At 33.0% G+C, this 16,425-nt stretch overlaps 1 protein-coding gene across 1 annotated transcript in view; it reads left to right on the top strand.

Annotated features, from left to right (window-relative positions):
• The window catches only part of LOC108904589 (protein-tyrosine sulfotransferase), a 464,159-nt gene that overhangs the window by 222,205 nt on the left and 225,529 nt on the right, over nt 1-16,425 (top strand). The window contains exon 3 of the mRNA XM_018707207.1: nt 3,179-3,219. The gene's annotated coding sequence lies outside the window, so the exon portion shown is untranslated. The remainder of the gene's footprint in view (nt 1-3,178; nt 3,220-16,425) is intronic.

Genomic DNA, 16,425 nt, shown 5'->3' with positions numbered 1-16,425 from the left:
AGCAGTCGAGATGAATCTAAATGATGAACTCGAACGCCATGTGCCCTATTTCAGAAGGCATAAAAACTCTATGGACATAAATAAGAGCGGCCTGACAAGTCTAACAGATGTTCCTCTCGGCTTGATGGCATAAATAAATAAGACAATTTAATCGTTTTTTTATACAGGGTGTTGCGATATTCCACCAACAAAATTCTACACTGAGTCTCTGACCAAAATAATAAAAAAGTTCATGTGAATGCTTCTTTACAGTTTTACTATTTTTTGGATATTTTCGTGTATTTTACATATTGTTGAAGATGATTCATTCAGATAGACATCCTAATAACTAGATCGTTTGTCGGTTGTCTCACTTATAGCATACTGATGAGAACTAAAAAGTTCGAAACCGGTATATGTCTGGTGGATCTGAATTAATAATAGACACGGCTGTAGTCCTCAGAGTAGTTGTTTTCACAACAACATTCGATAGACTCTACACCCAGAGAATTACTGCTTGAAACTCGGTTTGAAATAACTTACAGGGCGATACTTTTGTTGGAACCATGACTTTTTATTTCTTGATTTTTTTTTTAATGACAATGGATCTTGTTTTAACATAAGATAACTCCGATTTATCCTTTGACTTTTTTATTTTTGTACTGTTTAGTATTCATCAAAATATAATTGTTTTGTGATCTGTTAGCTAGCTTTAATGTAATAATGTGTTTCAAGTCTGGTCTGTTATAACTCTAGGTTATTCCTTCTTATAGTTAGAAATGTTTTTTTTTTTTTGAATTTTCGAAGTATTTAAATTGAATTTAATGACAGTCTCCACAAATATCTTGGGCACTGGTTGAAAAACCAAATCAGGGAATTTATGCCTTAATTTCGTGAATTACACAGGCTGACAAAAAAAAGTTTTTCTCTTTTAGATTATACCAGTTTTTTTTCTATGTATTTTGATGTTCTGTAAACGAATTTCCGGTCTAGAAAAAAATCTGACCCAAGGGTTTTCCACAAGTCACCATCAAATGCGCGATATTTCAGGTTTTCTGTTATTTTTTGGGTAACATCATGCCACTCGTCAAGGCTTGTGTGATATGAACAGAATTCTGATTTTCAAAGTTTTGAACATAAGAGACTGCGTATGAAAGGTTGAGGTAGAGATTTCCAAGCTATGCTGTCAATAGACTGTCAATATAGACCAACAGATCAAGTATTCTGCTGTTGATGAAGGAACTCATTGTCTGCGGGTTTTTCAAGCCTCTGATGAGTGATTTGATGTCGTTGCATCAATGATCTGTCTGTCAAATGTCAATAGACCGTCAAGTGACGGACCACTGACTGTCGAAAGACTGTCAATAGACCAATTGATAGATCGACCATCATCTAATCATGAAGAGATTACCAAGTGAATAAACTTGATGTGGGATTGTTTACAAATGCTGACTGAACTGGCCACCAACAATACAGTCAGACTGTGTTGGGTGCCAGGGCACAAAGGCATTTGTGGAAATGAGAAAGCGGATGAACTTGCTAGGAAGGGATCCGAGACAGAGTTCATTGGCCCGGAGCCCTTCTGTGGCACATCTCCCAGTGTGGTCAGGCGGGCTCTGGGCAAATGGACTGAAACAGAACACAGGAAATACTGGACTTCAAGGCCAGGACATAGCCATTCTAAGGAGTTCATGGAGTATCCTTCGAAGGAAAGAGCGAATGATTTACTGAGCTTGAACAGAATCCGGCTCAGGAAAGTGACAGGACTCATAACGGGACACTGTCACTTTAGGAAACATCTACATAAGCTAAAGCTTGTAGACAGTCCGATCACTTCTATTCCTGTCCCTTCTGGGTATCCGTGAGGCGTAAGATTTTCTTCCTCTTAAACCGTGTATTCTAGGTTTTTTATTCTGGGAACCTGCCCGTAGGTATATCTTACAATTAGTAAGATAAATGTTAACTGAATTGAAAATTAATCAAGATTCATCCAGAACTCAAGGCATTCACGATTGTGGGGAATAACCTGTCATAGAATTTTTTCTAACTCTGAAATTCGTTTTTAGAACATAAAAATACATAAGAAAAACCGGGTCTGATCTAAAAGACAAAAGCTTTTTTTTTGTCGGCCTATGTTATTAAACCTTTTCGGTCTAAAATAATCTAGGAACACAATGTAAACACCCTGTACAATGACTAAAATGCGAGACAGAATGACCGCAAGCTTCGCCTCTCTTTATTTGATATTATCTTGAATAATCTAGCACTAGCGCTGTGTAGTACTATATCACGCCAGTAATTGTGTTCATTAATTTTAATTATTGTTGATTTGGATGTATGCGGTTTGAATAGAGAATGTAATGCACTTACGGACGGGTACTGTGGAGATGATTACAGAACGCATTCGTTCTTCGCTTACATCACCGTGTGCGAGGCGCCGTTCCACGAACGTCATTATGCGAATTGCCCGCATATCGACTGTTTTCGAGTTCACCAGGCACTGGAATAAATAGATACATGATATCATTCATCCTAGAATATCTATTCGGCATGTATAGTTTATGTGGTTCAGTGGCGGAACTACAAAAATTAGGATATGCGGCAAAATTTAATTTCGACTGTATACACAATCTCCAGTGAATCGCATTGATATTTTTTATGAAAATGTCGAAAAAATCTTTTTCATAAAAATTTTGCAAGAGATTAGTACAATAAGTGCATTTTACATCACAATGTTCAAGAGTACTAATATACTAATACTGACAAAATCCTCGAAAATTATTTTTTCGAAAACTGTCGTCATTTTCGTTAAATTTTCGCTTCACAAAGTGAGTCTTTTTGTCACCTAGCTGCAAAATACTTTTATGTTCTAGAACGCTAAAGTCTTTTTCGTTCTAGAATATAAAACAAATCTCAAAATAATTTGTAGCTTTTAGTTCTGGATATTCAATGAGGCTGCTGCTGTAATTATATAACTTTACTGCGCACGTTGTATTATTGGCACGTTCTGTAGGCTCTGGTATAGTCTTTCAGAAGTCAGTTTTTTTTGGCATAAATCGTCTTATCCACAGGGCCCTCTGGCATTGTTTTTTTATTGCTCAGATCGCTGTTTATCAGAAGGATCAAACTAAGCTTAGGTATATGTTAAAATCTTTTTAATTGTACGCAAAATAAAGTTTCAATGTTTCTTCTTTTACAGATTACATCCAAGAGAATCCGAAGGCCATTTTAGCAGTTAGGGTAAGTCTATATATTAAGTATGTAGAGATAGCCAGAATCTTAGATGTATTTATTTTATTGAAATTTTGTTGTATGTAGTATTGTATACGTATCAGCATCCGGAAAACATGAATTCATCTATTGAATGTAAAAATAGTAGATATAGTTTATCGCATCTAATACAAACAAACGCATGTTGACGCAGCTGTTTTACATTTTTTTTATCCATAAATTAAACTATCCGTGTAATACGTAATAGAACTTCAGTAAATAGTTCTTTAACCGTATTTTGTTGGAGATATTAAGTTAATAAGTAGCTCAATTAAATAGTGAAAGAGTTATTCATGTACTTCGGTCAAAAGTTGCATTTTTTGTCGAGGCCAAAAAAGGGCGGGCTTTGGCTGAGGTCCATATTAAATTTTTTTATCGACATTAATAATTTCGCTTCGTTTTATTAATCGTAGTCATATTATTTTATTTAATTAATTAATTAATTATTTATTTTGAAATTACAGTATTCAACGAGACAAAGTCCCAATTACGGTATTTTTTTTATGTTATTCATAGAATGAAAAAATATATCAAGTCGATCTTCATACTTTTGATAATTGGAAATCGTTTGATATAGGGGAGATACTCTTAGTAAATTGGTACGTAATGTGGGTATTTGCTGAGCAGAGTGAAATCTAGAATTAAATCTAGAAACATGATAGAAAATCGTTGAAACTAACAAGTCTACATTTAAAGTATTATTTATAATTTTAAAAAGGAATATGTATAATTGAAAACATAATTCGCCTCCGACAGAGACTATTAAAATGAAAACAAGAAATCAATAATTCTTGAGGTGTATCACGAGGAGGATAAAATCCATAACTAATAAAATGAATAGTCTTTAAAAATCTCCATTGTACTTTCTCTAATTGAATATTATGAATATTATAAATTGGACTCCAAACAACCTATGCATATTCAAGTTTGCAACGCACAAATGCTGCATACAATATATTTAGAACCTTTACGTTCTGAAAGTCCTTAGAATTACGCAAAATAAAGCTTAAATTCTTATAAGAAGATTTGGTTACTGAACTAATGTGCTCGTCAAATGACAATTTAGTATCAAATGAAACACCAAGGTCAGTAAATTGCATAACTCTATTTAGAAAAGATTCACCAATTTTATAATCAAAATCTAAATTAGCTTAGCGTTGACAGTAAGACATAATTTTACATTTGTTTACATTCAGAGGTAGATTATTACATGAACACCAACTGTGTAATCTCTCAAGATTTTCTTGTAATCTAGTAGAATTAGTAGAAGATTTAAGTTCCAAGAACAACTTCAGATCGTCCGCATAGAGTAAATAGCTCTAATAGTTAACTCATTAATAAAAATAAAAACAGCAGTGGCCCCAGGATTGAGCCTTGCGGAACTCCTGAAGATTGATGGAATTTACACGATTGAAAGCCACGATACTGCACAAATTGGTATCTATACTAAAATAAGATTCAAACAGAGTTAACAGAGAAGGGGAGATACTGTATGACTGCAGTTTCAATGTTAATAAATTATTTTACGGACATAAATGCTATACCTACTGTCTATGAAATGTTTACCTTTTAAGTCTTTTAATATACTCTTTACGTTTCTATAGTCGTCCATGTTGTATCCTTTTTTTAAGTATACAGGCATATAAATATTCTTTTTATTTATAATACATGGCAGGTAGGTAATTTATTTATTCTTACACTGAAAAAGGAAGCAGTTAATGGAATTTACAGACAAGTCTGTCAATCGTTTGTATTTTTAAATAAAAACCTGTGCTAAAGAAAATGAATATTTTGTTGTGCAAAATACGCCTGTGGAATCCACCTCATTTTCCCACCTCTTTTTTATGAGATATTAGAAAATGTCATAATCGCATTATGCCTCACTTTTATCGCAGAATAGTTCTGTTTTAACAGCCTCCGGATCTTGTTGACTCAAACTCAAGAACCGAAACTTACCGACCGCGAAGGGTACCCCTCCCCGTTCTGACGTCCTTCATTTGTTTGACAAATGACGCGGACTTTCCCTGTTCCGTAGACGTAGTCCTCGGTCCGTTGCGGTCGCCCACGCTTATAAACTTGACGCGTATACGTCAAAACGGTCGTCTTAGCCCATAAAATGAATCGGTGGGGTAACCCACTTTTATTCCACGGCAATTTGGGTAAACGGGCGTTGGGTTGTTAAGCTTTGTTAAGACATGGCCGCATGCAAAGGAGCCTTGATGGATGGACTGGGAGATTCATCGCGCGGTCTACGGGATTTTCGGGATAACGAAGGTAATACACCGTGTAGGAATGTGACGTTTCAGATATGAAACCCTCCCTTAATGTAGAGTCTCTCCGTCATCAGATAGTTAACTTTTTTTGAAAACTCAATTAAGGCGCTTTCCCCCCTGTTCTCATTTGATTTGCTTCGTATATCAGAGAGTTACACGATAGTAGGAAGTAAGTCTCATAAATAAATCAAACCATGACTTTTGTAAGTTCTTAATGTGATAAAATAATTTTGTGTATTTTTTACATAGAAATTTTAATATTTTTTATTTCTGATAGTGTACCGATAATATGTTTATAGACTAGTCGGTATCTGTTTTGGTTTGGGTGAATCGTATATCCACGGAGATTTTTGGCTTTTTGGCTTTCAAATATCACTAGAAATTAAAACTTCTATGTGCATAAAAAAAACGTGGGCTTAACTTTTGGCGGCACAATATGCCCGAATAATGTCATATTTTTCTTCCTATTTAATTATGTATCTTTTGAAGAGAAAAAAATTTTGTAATTGAATTTTTTACAAAATATGACTAGTTACAAATCGAATAAATCATGATTATTATTGTAAAAATCGAAAAAATCGCCAGAAATTGAGTTAAAAAACATTATTTTTTAGGGAAATTTTTTGGGATCTTTAAATTGGGTATAGGACCTTCATACTTGGCTCAAGAAAATTACATGTTATGTAGAATCATCACACCAAATTTCATCAAAATCGGTTCTATAGATTTTGCATAATAATTTTGCAATCCAGATTTTGAAAAAAAAATTGCAAATTTTCAAAATTTTGCACAGCAAAAACCAAGGTCCTTAGATACTTGANGCTTCGTATATCAGAGAGTTACACGATAGTAGGAAGTAAGTCTCATAAATAAATCAAACCATGACTTTTGTAAGTTCTTAATGTGATAAAATAATTTTGTGTATTTTTTACATAGAAATTTTAATATTTTTTATTTCTGATAGTGTACCGATAGTGTATGTTTATATACTAGGCGGTATCTGTTTTGGTTTGGGCGAATTGTATATCCACGGAGATGTTTGGTTTTTTGGCTTTCAAATATCACTAGAAATTAAAACTTTTCTATGTGCATAAAAAAACGTGGGCTTAACTTTTGGCGGCACAATATGCTCGAAAAATGTCATATTTTTCTTCCTATTTAATTATGTATCTTTTCAAGAGAAAACAATTTTGTAATTGAATTTTTTACAAAATATGACTAGTTATAAATCGAATAAATCATGATTATTATTGTAAAAATCGAAAAAATCACCAGAAATGGAGTTAAAAAACATTATTTTTTAGGGAAATTTTTTGGGATCTTTAAATTGGGTATAGGACTTTCATACTTGGCTCAAGAAAATTTCATGTTATGTAGAATCATCACACCAAATTTCATCAAAATCGGTTCTATAGATTTTGCATAATAATTTTGCAATTCAGATTTTGAAAAAAAATTGAAAATTTTCAAAATTTTGCACAGCAAAAACCAAGGTCCTTAGATACTAAAATTTAATCACATATAGAAGGGCTCTCAAGCTTTCAAACGCTTTTTGAAAAATTCAATCCGTGAATTAGGAGAGCTCTGGCGCTTGTTTAAACGTTGGTCGATTTTTTTTACTTATAAACAATTAAAATAACTTTGTTAATATTCAACCAAATCAAATTTTTTAAAGCATGTTTTAAAAGTTATTGGAAAGACGCTTCTTTAAAAAAAAGCAGATCGATTGGTCAATTAGTTACGTAGTTATAGCCGATCAAAGTTAACCGTCATTTACACTAAATGTACTGGGACATCCGGACTAATTTTTCGAGAAATATCTTTGGTATTCCGAGTACTTACCAGGTATAAGTTTGCAATACTTTTCTTCATTGGCAACCTACTTTAAAACGTATTTAAAGTCATTTATGCAAGCGAGAAATTCAAGAAAATCGTACGGGTGTTGGTGGCGGGGGAAGCAGAAGCGCGGCCGCTTCGGCCTGCTCGAAATTGAATCGGCGAGTTCAAAACCGCGACGCGCTTAAAAATTTTTAATATCTCAGCTTATAGAGGTCCGATTTCGATGATTTTTTTTAAATCGATGTCTCGCGGTTTTAAAAAAACAATTAGCGTATTTTCAAATGCCTATCATTAATAATTATTGGTCTTTCAACAGTCCGATACTTATTTATCCTTAAAATTCCTTTAATTATCAACTTTATTTTTTTATTGTATCAAAGATAAGTACATACACTTATATACTGTTTATCAAAGATCAAAAAGAAATTTATTTAAATATTCTAAAATTGTTTAAACGACAATTATTTTCAAAATATGTCGAAAATTAGTAATACTTATAATGAGTTAATTTCTCATTTGCTTATATTTTAAACAATAAATAATATTTGCTCTCGCCTTACCATTGTCGACGAATACGTAAATTTCCAACACAGGTATGCATGTAGAAAATGAGAAATCATGAAATGGTTGAATGGCACAATGTTAAAAGTGCCATTACCAGTAAGACAAGAAGAAAAAGTCAAATACATGAAATATGTAGTCGATGAAATGGCGGTGTTACACTTTTTCGATTGCTATCATACTTGTAAATCTCATTGAACTAATCCTCTCAGATATAATAACTTATGTGGCATGAGATAACACAACTTTTATATCAGGAGTTATAGAAATACTTCTTTCAGTGATATTTGTATTTTTATTTTAATGATTTTACAGATTTTGTCTCCTTTCTGTTACAACACTACCTAGGTAAATTTTTTGCAGGGTCCGCTTATCCAGTTCATGAAAGCGCTGGTTCCGTCACATAATAAAAAAAAGGAAAATTGTATACAGATGGTAATAGACCATATTTGCTATGATAGCAGTTCTGCTGGATATTTACTTCAGTATATACATATAAATGTTTCTACTTACCTGTTGGATATTTAGATACACCAATGTGAGTGTAGGTTTGTAAGCAGTATGCAGTTTTAACTAAAATCGACATATTTATTTATTCTATTTTTCATAATTTCTCTAAAATGATACGCCTATGGAGAGACGCTCCCGTCAATAGTCCAGGATATATAGAATTGGACGCGATTTTTTGTCTCAGCAAGCTGAATTTGTCACTATAGATGCTAAATATTATGTACAATAACATATTAGTTTCCATAGTCATAAAAATGGGGGGAAGATTGTTTACAGGGTGGTTAATTGTATAATTTTTACGTAAATTCACGTTTTTCGCGCTTATAAATTTTTTCAGTTCATTTCCACGAGAAAACAGTGAAGTGCTCTTTTTCGTCTTCAAAAGACCTACAGAACTAGCCCTCGAGCGTCAAAAAATATTGATTAGATCAAAAGTTATAAACAGAAGATTATGAGTTTTGAATTAAATATTTATAAACTACGTTATTATTACCAGAATGTTTTGGCATCTCATCCTCTCATTCCTTATCACTGTCTAATAACTCACATGAAATCTGGAATCGGTAAGTTGAATAGTTTACAAGTTATGACCTTATAAACAAATTAAGTAATTATTAGTCTGGACCATCCTGAGGATCTTCCACAATCGCACTGATTTGTTTCATGGTAGATTTCATTGAAATCTATAATTTTTTTTTAATTTCAAATTTGCAACCTGTATTTTTTTTTTTAGCTTTAGAGCATGATATAGTTATATATTATTACATATTCGGAAAGCTTATGAAAAGAGCTTTAAGTTAAAGAAAAATCGTCAAGATTCGTTGAAAAACAACGGAGTTACAGACTGTCAAATATATTATTTTCAAGCGAATTTCCCTTATTTAACTGTCGTTCGCTTCCCCCACCCTTCCGCCGCGCCACGGCTCGCCGAAAATCAAGCGAATCACTTACTTTTGACAATATTTCTTATGCATTTAACATACTTCCACACATAAAATATTTTTACATGGGAAAGTACTCGGGTTGCCGGTTATGACAGTATTTTGTTTTTGCTGCTACCAACTTAATTTGTTTAACAATCGGCCGTCAACTTTGACAGTATGAAATCTACCTTGAAAAAAATCAGTGCGATTGTGGAAGATCCTCGGGATCGTCCAGACTAATAATTAGTTAATTTGTTTATAAGGCAATAACTTTTCAACTTACGGATTCCAGATTTCGTGTGAGTTATTAAACAGTGATAAGGAATGAGAGGATGCGATGCCAAAACGTTCTGGTAATAATAACGCAGTTTATAAATGTTCAATTCAAATGTCATAAATAGACTTCTTCTGTTTATAACTTTTGATCTAATCAATATTTGACGCTCGAGTGCTAGGTTTTGTAGGATTTTTGAAGACGAAAAAAAAAAAGTACTTTAACTGTTTTCTCGTGGAAATGAACGAAAAAAAGTTATAGGCGAAAACGTGAATTTACGTAAAATACCACCCTGTAAACAATCTTCCCCCCATTTTTATGACTGTGGAAACTAATATGTTATTGTACATAAAATTTAGCATCTATAGTGATAAATTCAGCTTGCCAAAACAAAAAGCCACGAAGTGGTAATTTCCCAGCTTATTTTCCTGGCCTATGAAAACAAAATTGGAAACTGTACGTCTTGGAACTGACGCTATTGTCTTATCTTAGAAACCACCAATCCGAACAAGTGTAGAACTTTTATAAGTGAAAACCATTTCATATTCCATCACTCGGCGATGCGCTATGAAGAGTTATTAGAAGTCTAGTCGGTTTCTTCCGCAGACAGTTGGCATGACTGATTGACGACGTCTGGCGGAAGGAAAGAAAAATTAGTGTTTAAAGAGAGAAATCGGAACGCCGATACATTTATTATTAAACTGGTCTTGGAATCCAGCTGACAGCTCAATCTGAGGCAGCGCGCATTAGCGCGGTCCTCTCCTTCGCAGGAACGAGGGAAAGGTCAGGCATCAGGTGCTCACGAAACTTTCGGAGGATTAATTTTTCTTCAAACTTTCCAGGGAACTGACGAGATGAAGTAAACTGAGATATTCTATATTTTTTAATGATCTAAGTTACTTTCACTCTCTTATTAATATATTTAATTATAGGGACGTTGAATAAGTTCTCCCTGTTTTCCAATAGATGACGTTACCAGAACAGCATGCGTGTAGTTTCAGAGGGTAAGGCATTTTGATGTTGAAGATAAAGAACGCTCTGGCGCATCGAAACATCATTAGGAGTTGATCACTCAACAGTTTTGAAACGTTTGAAAGAATTAATGATGATTCAAGGGCATTGGGTCTTTGCAAGTATGAATAGCTCCTTCAATGGCAGAAAATGAAAGATTTTTTTCCATCGTATCGTAACTGGCGATGAAAATTGATACGCTACGATGGGGGTTAGCCTGGCCATGCGTCAACATCGTCCGCCAAGCCAAATATTCATGATTTCAAGCTTCTGCTTCGCATTCGGTGGGATCAGCTGGGTGTAATTTCTGCTCAAACCGAATGGAGAATCGCTATCGACTACAATTAATTGATGATAGTACAGTCATTGAAGCCTTTCACCTCCGAATTCTTTGAAACTGAACCGATCGACTTGAAATTTGGCAGATAGTTAGAGAAAAGGTCCCCTGTTGGGGGTTGACACTCCTTCTCGGGGGTGAAATTTTTTTTTTCAAAAATAACGCTGGAAACCGATAGAGAATCAAATTTTGAGCAAAAAATATTCGAATAATTTTTTCAAGACATCAATATTTTATTCACGATTAAAAACTTGGAATTTTGAGTGAAAAAAAAACTTTCAGAGTATGTTTTGCGAATAACTCAAAAACTACGAATTTTATTTAAAAAAAGTGTAATGAACAAGAATGTAGCTTATAAATAAACAAAGAAAATCGTTTTTAAAAAAGTGTTGTACGTCCTATACAAAGCGAAATATGGTTAGTGGAATGGGACTTGTTTTGGGGGAATACTCGAATCCTTGTATTCAACGTCAAATAACGGAAAAAGGATTAATTTTACGTGTATAACGCTCCAGGAGTTTTTTGTAGTGCTCAAAAAGACCTTCAAAATGAGCACTTATAGAAGTTAATTAGAGCAAAATTGAAGGAGTTATCGTCAAAAACAGATTAAAATTAATCGTAGATCCTTTACAACTAGTTTTGTTTTAGTGTTTTTCATACGATCTTGAAGTTAGACCAGTTTAGAATGCGTATTTTTTTAATGTACGGTAAAAGTTGAAAACGTATTTTTCATTATTAAAAAAATGCCTTATTTATATAATAACTCTAAAACTGTGAAAGATTCGTAAACAAAATTTTTTTATTCCTATAGCATAAAAAATAAAGGAGATATCGCCGCTTGAAGTATCCATTTTAGTGAAAAAACGACCTGCCTCGAGCCCTTCGATCCTTTCCCTTTTAAATACGAAGGATTTAAAAGATAAAAGATTTTATATTACAGCTCTTGAAATTATCTTTAAAATGCTTTTTTTGTAGGATACTATAGCTTAAAAATTAACCGAGTTATGGTAAAAAAACCAATGACATTTTTTCGGAGCAAAATAGGCTTTTTCATTTTTATATATTATATTATACAAATAAAATAAGTAAAAAAATTTAGCGTGGTTATTTATACCTATGCAGCGTAGCAATTTTTTTTATGATTGATTATATTTAAAAATCGATTATAATAAAAATATTGTACATTAATATTGGTAAAAGGGTAGTTTAGGGTAGTTGAAAATGGCAAAAGTAAAATATTCTTTCATAAATAATATAAGGGAATTTTTATTTTAAATTATTGCACAATTATAGCAATCCAAGATTTAAAACGTAATTTTTTATCATTTTGTTAGCACAGGGGTGATTTATAAGGGTTGATAAGTGTTATGAGATACAAATTTTTTCATAAGCAATGAGGGAATTTTTATTTTAAATAATTGCACCGTTAAAGGATTCCAAGCTTTTAAAAAGTAATTTTTTATCATTTTTGTCAATACAGGGGTGGTTTTTAGGGGCTGAAAGAGAAAATTCTTTTACTAGCTATAAGGTAACTTTTATTTTAAATAATTGCGCGATTTAATCATTCCAAATCATTTTTATCAATAAAATGTTTAAAATTTCTTTCAATTTTTTTCACTTAGGGCTAATTTTTACCCCTAAAAAACAAAAAGCGTCAATCGGGCTTATGTCACTTTTGAGCTTGAGCCTAAGATGAGCCTTATTCTAAATTTTCATGCAAATCGATGCAGTTTCAAAGAATTTGAAGGTTGCAGCTGATTTTCAGCATCAATGACTGTACTATGAGCAGAGACACGATAAAGTGATTTTGCAGCATGACAACGCTCGGCCACATGTTGCAAAACCGGTGAAAACTTGGTAACGCTTAAATGGGTAATCCTACCCCACCCACTATATTCACCAGACGTTTGCATTCTTATGAAGATGCCAAAAAAATGGGTCGACTCTTGGCTAGCCTCAAAGGTGGGAAAAAGTAGTGCCTAGCGATGGACAATACTTTCAGTGACATATTTTTACATTTTTTTTTAAATAAAGCGTTACTTTTCACGAAAAAAAAACAGCGAGAACTTATTCAACATCCCATAAGCTCAGTTTACACGACGCGACATTATCCACAGCGGTCACAAATGCATAAACTTCAAAAGTTGTCGGCCTATTTAAAAATTGTTGAACATAAAGTGGAATGAATGTTCTTTTTATTATGTCGTTCCTACAAAATGCCATATAAATATACTACCTTGTAATCCAGCCTTTAACAATATTCCAATTTGTTTTAAAACATTTACAAATGGAATACGCTTCCATCGGTGTGAACTGACCTCTAGCTGGACGGCCATTTCTCTCTGTCAAGATAAAAATACAGTGCGACACATATTCGGGTGCATCAGCTCCGCGACCCCATCCATTCCCAGCTGAAAATAACCGAATCCCAGCGACAAGCTGCTGGTGATAACTCATGAAACGACCGCCGTCGTTATTTATGCGATGCGTTAAAAGATTAACGGCCGTGATGTACCGCGCTACCGACTTTTATGATTTCGTGGGGACTTATGATTTCATTATCCGTCCCGGAATTAAATCAGAGGACCTCGTCCGGGCAGGTAATACCAAGACCAAAGGGTACGATAATCCGACAATGTTTTTTAACATTAATGCGATTTTAACGTACTCTCAGCAAAATTACGACAGAATATGGAGGTAATTTTAGTTAAAACTATGCACGCGTCCTGAAACATAAAAATTATAATTGCAGAGGACGTCCGTGGTATAAGTAATACGTGATCGTAGTCACCAAAACAAACAAAACAAAAACAATGTGGGTTTTAAAATTAACCATTTTCGGGAAAAAGTAGCTTATGAAACTCTTCAAAGTGAAAACGAAAAGCTTACAAAATAAACTTAATTATTGTAATAGCTAAAACTGTTTGCTTTTAAGCTTAATAGTATACACTGTTAATACCGTTAATAAAAGATATAGGTAACTTAATTTTTTTTTCTACAGAGTTGCCTACTTTCCCGAGCTGCACAAAATGAAAATATATTTGCATATACAAGGTGTTCAGTTTTTTCTGGGCAGGTACCAACTTAATTTTTTTTAATGGAAACCTATATTGTTTATGGCATTATCGAATTCTACGTGAAAAATTAACTGGACTTTGTGTTATGATCCCTATTAAAATATTGATAGTTTTCGAGATAATCGACTTTTCATTTCTTTTTCTTATGTTCCGTCACTTCTAGGAACTGTAGACTGAAGATGGCTCTTTCAAAAAACGTATCAGAAGTTGACCTGCGAGATACAGGGGGCAAAAAAAATCGTGCCAAACCTGATAATATAAAATTTGAAAAATCTCGACCTTTTCAAATAGAACACCCTGTGTTTTATGATTTCATTAGATGCCTTTCTGTAGACCTTACAATTTTTTAATAGCTTTCCCTATACCTAAGTTGCCTAGTTTTTGCAAAAAAACCATTTTTATGTAAAATACCGGATTTGCGCCCGTTCCTTTGTCGGGAAAAATATTGTAAGGGTATTTACTTTAAGTTAGCTTGCGACTATGAGTATTCTTTTTTCAAAATTCTCTTTCAAATTTTTTAATATCCAACTTCTCTAATAACTTTCCTAACTACGGTAACAGTGCTTGATTTTCATTATTATATTATATTAATGGGACTAGGAAGATACGAGGTGGCATTGCTGTGCACTGTGAAAATGAACAGTCCTTAAATAATCTAAAAACTAGTTTAAGTAGTGAGCTAGGTTCTAAGTACCTCATCAATGAGGTTAAAAAGTTTAATCCGAGACTAATAATTAAAAATGCAAGCCTAAATGGTCTTGATACTGATCAACAAATAATTGACAATATTCTGACGTTAAATAACCTTGAGGTTGACAGTTCAAATATTAAAGTTGTCACAAAACTTAAACATTTTACTAACATTAATATAATTATTGAAGTCGTTAAAAATAGATTTTTTTTATTTTTTTTCTCGTTATTTTATCATTTTCTAAGTTGAAAAAAATATCGATTCTGAAAATTTCAAATCTATATTTTAATTTCTAAAGGTCACTCATAATTATTTTAACTTTTAAAGTAGTGTACCTAAAATGTTTTCGAGCAACCTCTAAAAATATGTAAATATCAACGAACTAATATTTTTTTTTATTGAATTTGATGAACAAAAGAATAGAAATAAATCACGAGACACTTAAAACATTTCAAATATTAAATATTTATAATTTTTTTATTTTTTAAAATTTAAGTGTCGTGATTTATTTCTATTCTTTTGTTCATCAAATTCAATAAAAAAAAATATTAGTTCGTTGACATTTATTTTTTAGAGGTCGCTCGAAAACAGGTACTTTGAAAGTTAAAATAATTATAAGTGTCCTCTAGAAATTAAAATATCGATCTGAAATTTTCAGAATCGAGATTTTTTTGAACCTAGAAATTGATATAATAACGAGAAAAAAAAACAATTTTTGACGATTTTGGAAATTTTTAAAAATCTTGAGCGACTTTTAAAAACATTTTTTTTGAGCTGATTTTTTGAGGGGGATCTTAAAACATGATAAACTAACATATTTTTGGACCACCCTATTGTACATATATCATTTGCATTTTAAAATTTTCAAAATATCTTTTCCGTTTGAAATGTTACGCCAACGCTGTCATTTTGAGTTGTATACAAAGTTCAAGATGCCTTTTTATTTTGACATGAAGTATTAACTTAATGTGTAACTATGTATATAAGTATAAAGTAAATATTTAGTCGTCAATAATACAAGGATACGGAACCCGTTACAATTTTAATAAATTCTGATACAACAGCTGCAAGTTAAGGACGACTAAAGTCGCGTTAAACTCAACGTTTCGCAGATCTACTGAGGAATTAAACAGAAGGCCGCTAGCTGCTGCTTACAATGTACTCCATTTTTATGAGCCATTAGCGGCGAGAGGAGAGTTCAAAGTTGGCGGAATTACCGCCATTCAGCCCCATAAAGACATCACCGTGATTTTTCCCTGGAAGTTTAACGAATTCCGTCCTCCCATTATGACTCATTAACCGGTCTTATTAGAGGGATGTAAATTTCGGGAAACGACGGAAAATATATGCGCGGTTAGATTTTCCAGGGAAAGGTGACTTTTACGATGAAGTTTAATAGAGAGGTAGGGTTAAGTAGGGGTCACGTAAATCGTTTTTGGGCGAGTTATTTGTTCATTGCCATGGGCGACAGACCTGCAGAATTCTTATTAAATGGCATGTCTCATTTTTTAGAGCAGTATTTGCGGAAAAAGTTTACATCAAGAAATGAGTTAAATTTCATACTGATATAACAGTCATAGTCGAAATGACCAATATCAAAAAACAAACATGAATTAAAGAGTCTTCAGGGTGTATGCATTTCAAGATTTTGAAAAATTTTACCGTAATTGCTAAACTCCT

This window comes from Anoplophora glabripennis, unplaced genomic scaffold, assembly GCF_000390285.2.
Source record: "Anoplophora glabripennis isolate ALB-LARVAE unplaced genomic scaffold, Agla_2.0 scaffold131, whole genome shotgun sequence".
Taxonomy (NCBI): domain Eukaryota; kingdom Metazoa; phylum Arthropoda; class Insecta; order Coleoptera; family Cerambycidae; genus Anoplophora; species Anoplophora glabripennis.
This window is presented reverse-complemented; position numbering and strand designations above follow the sequence as displayed.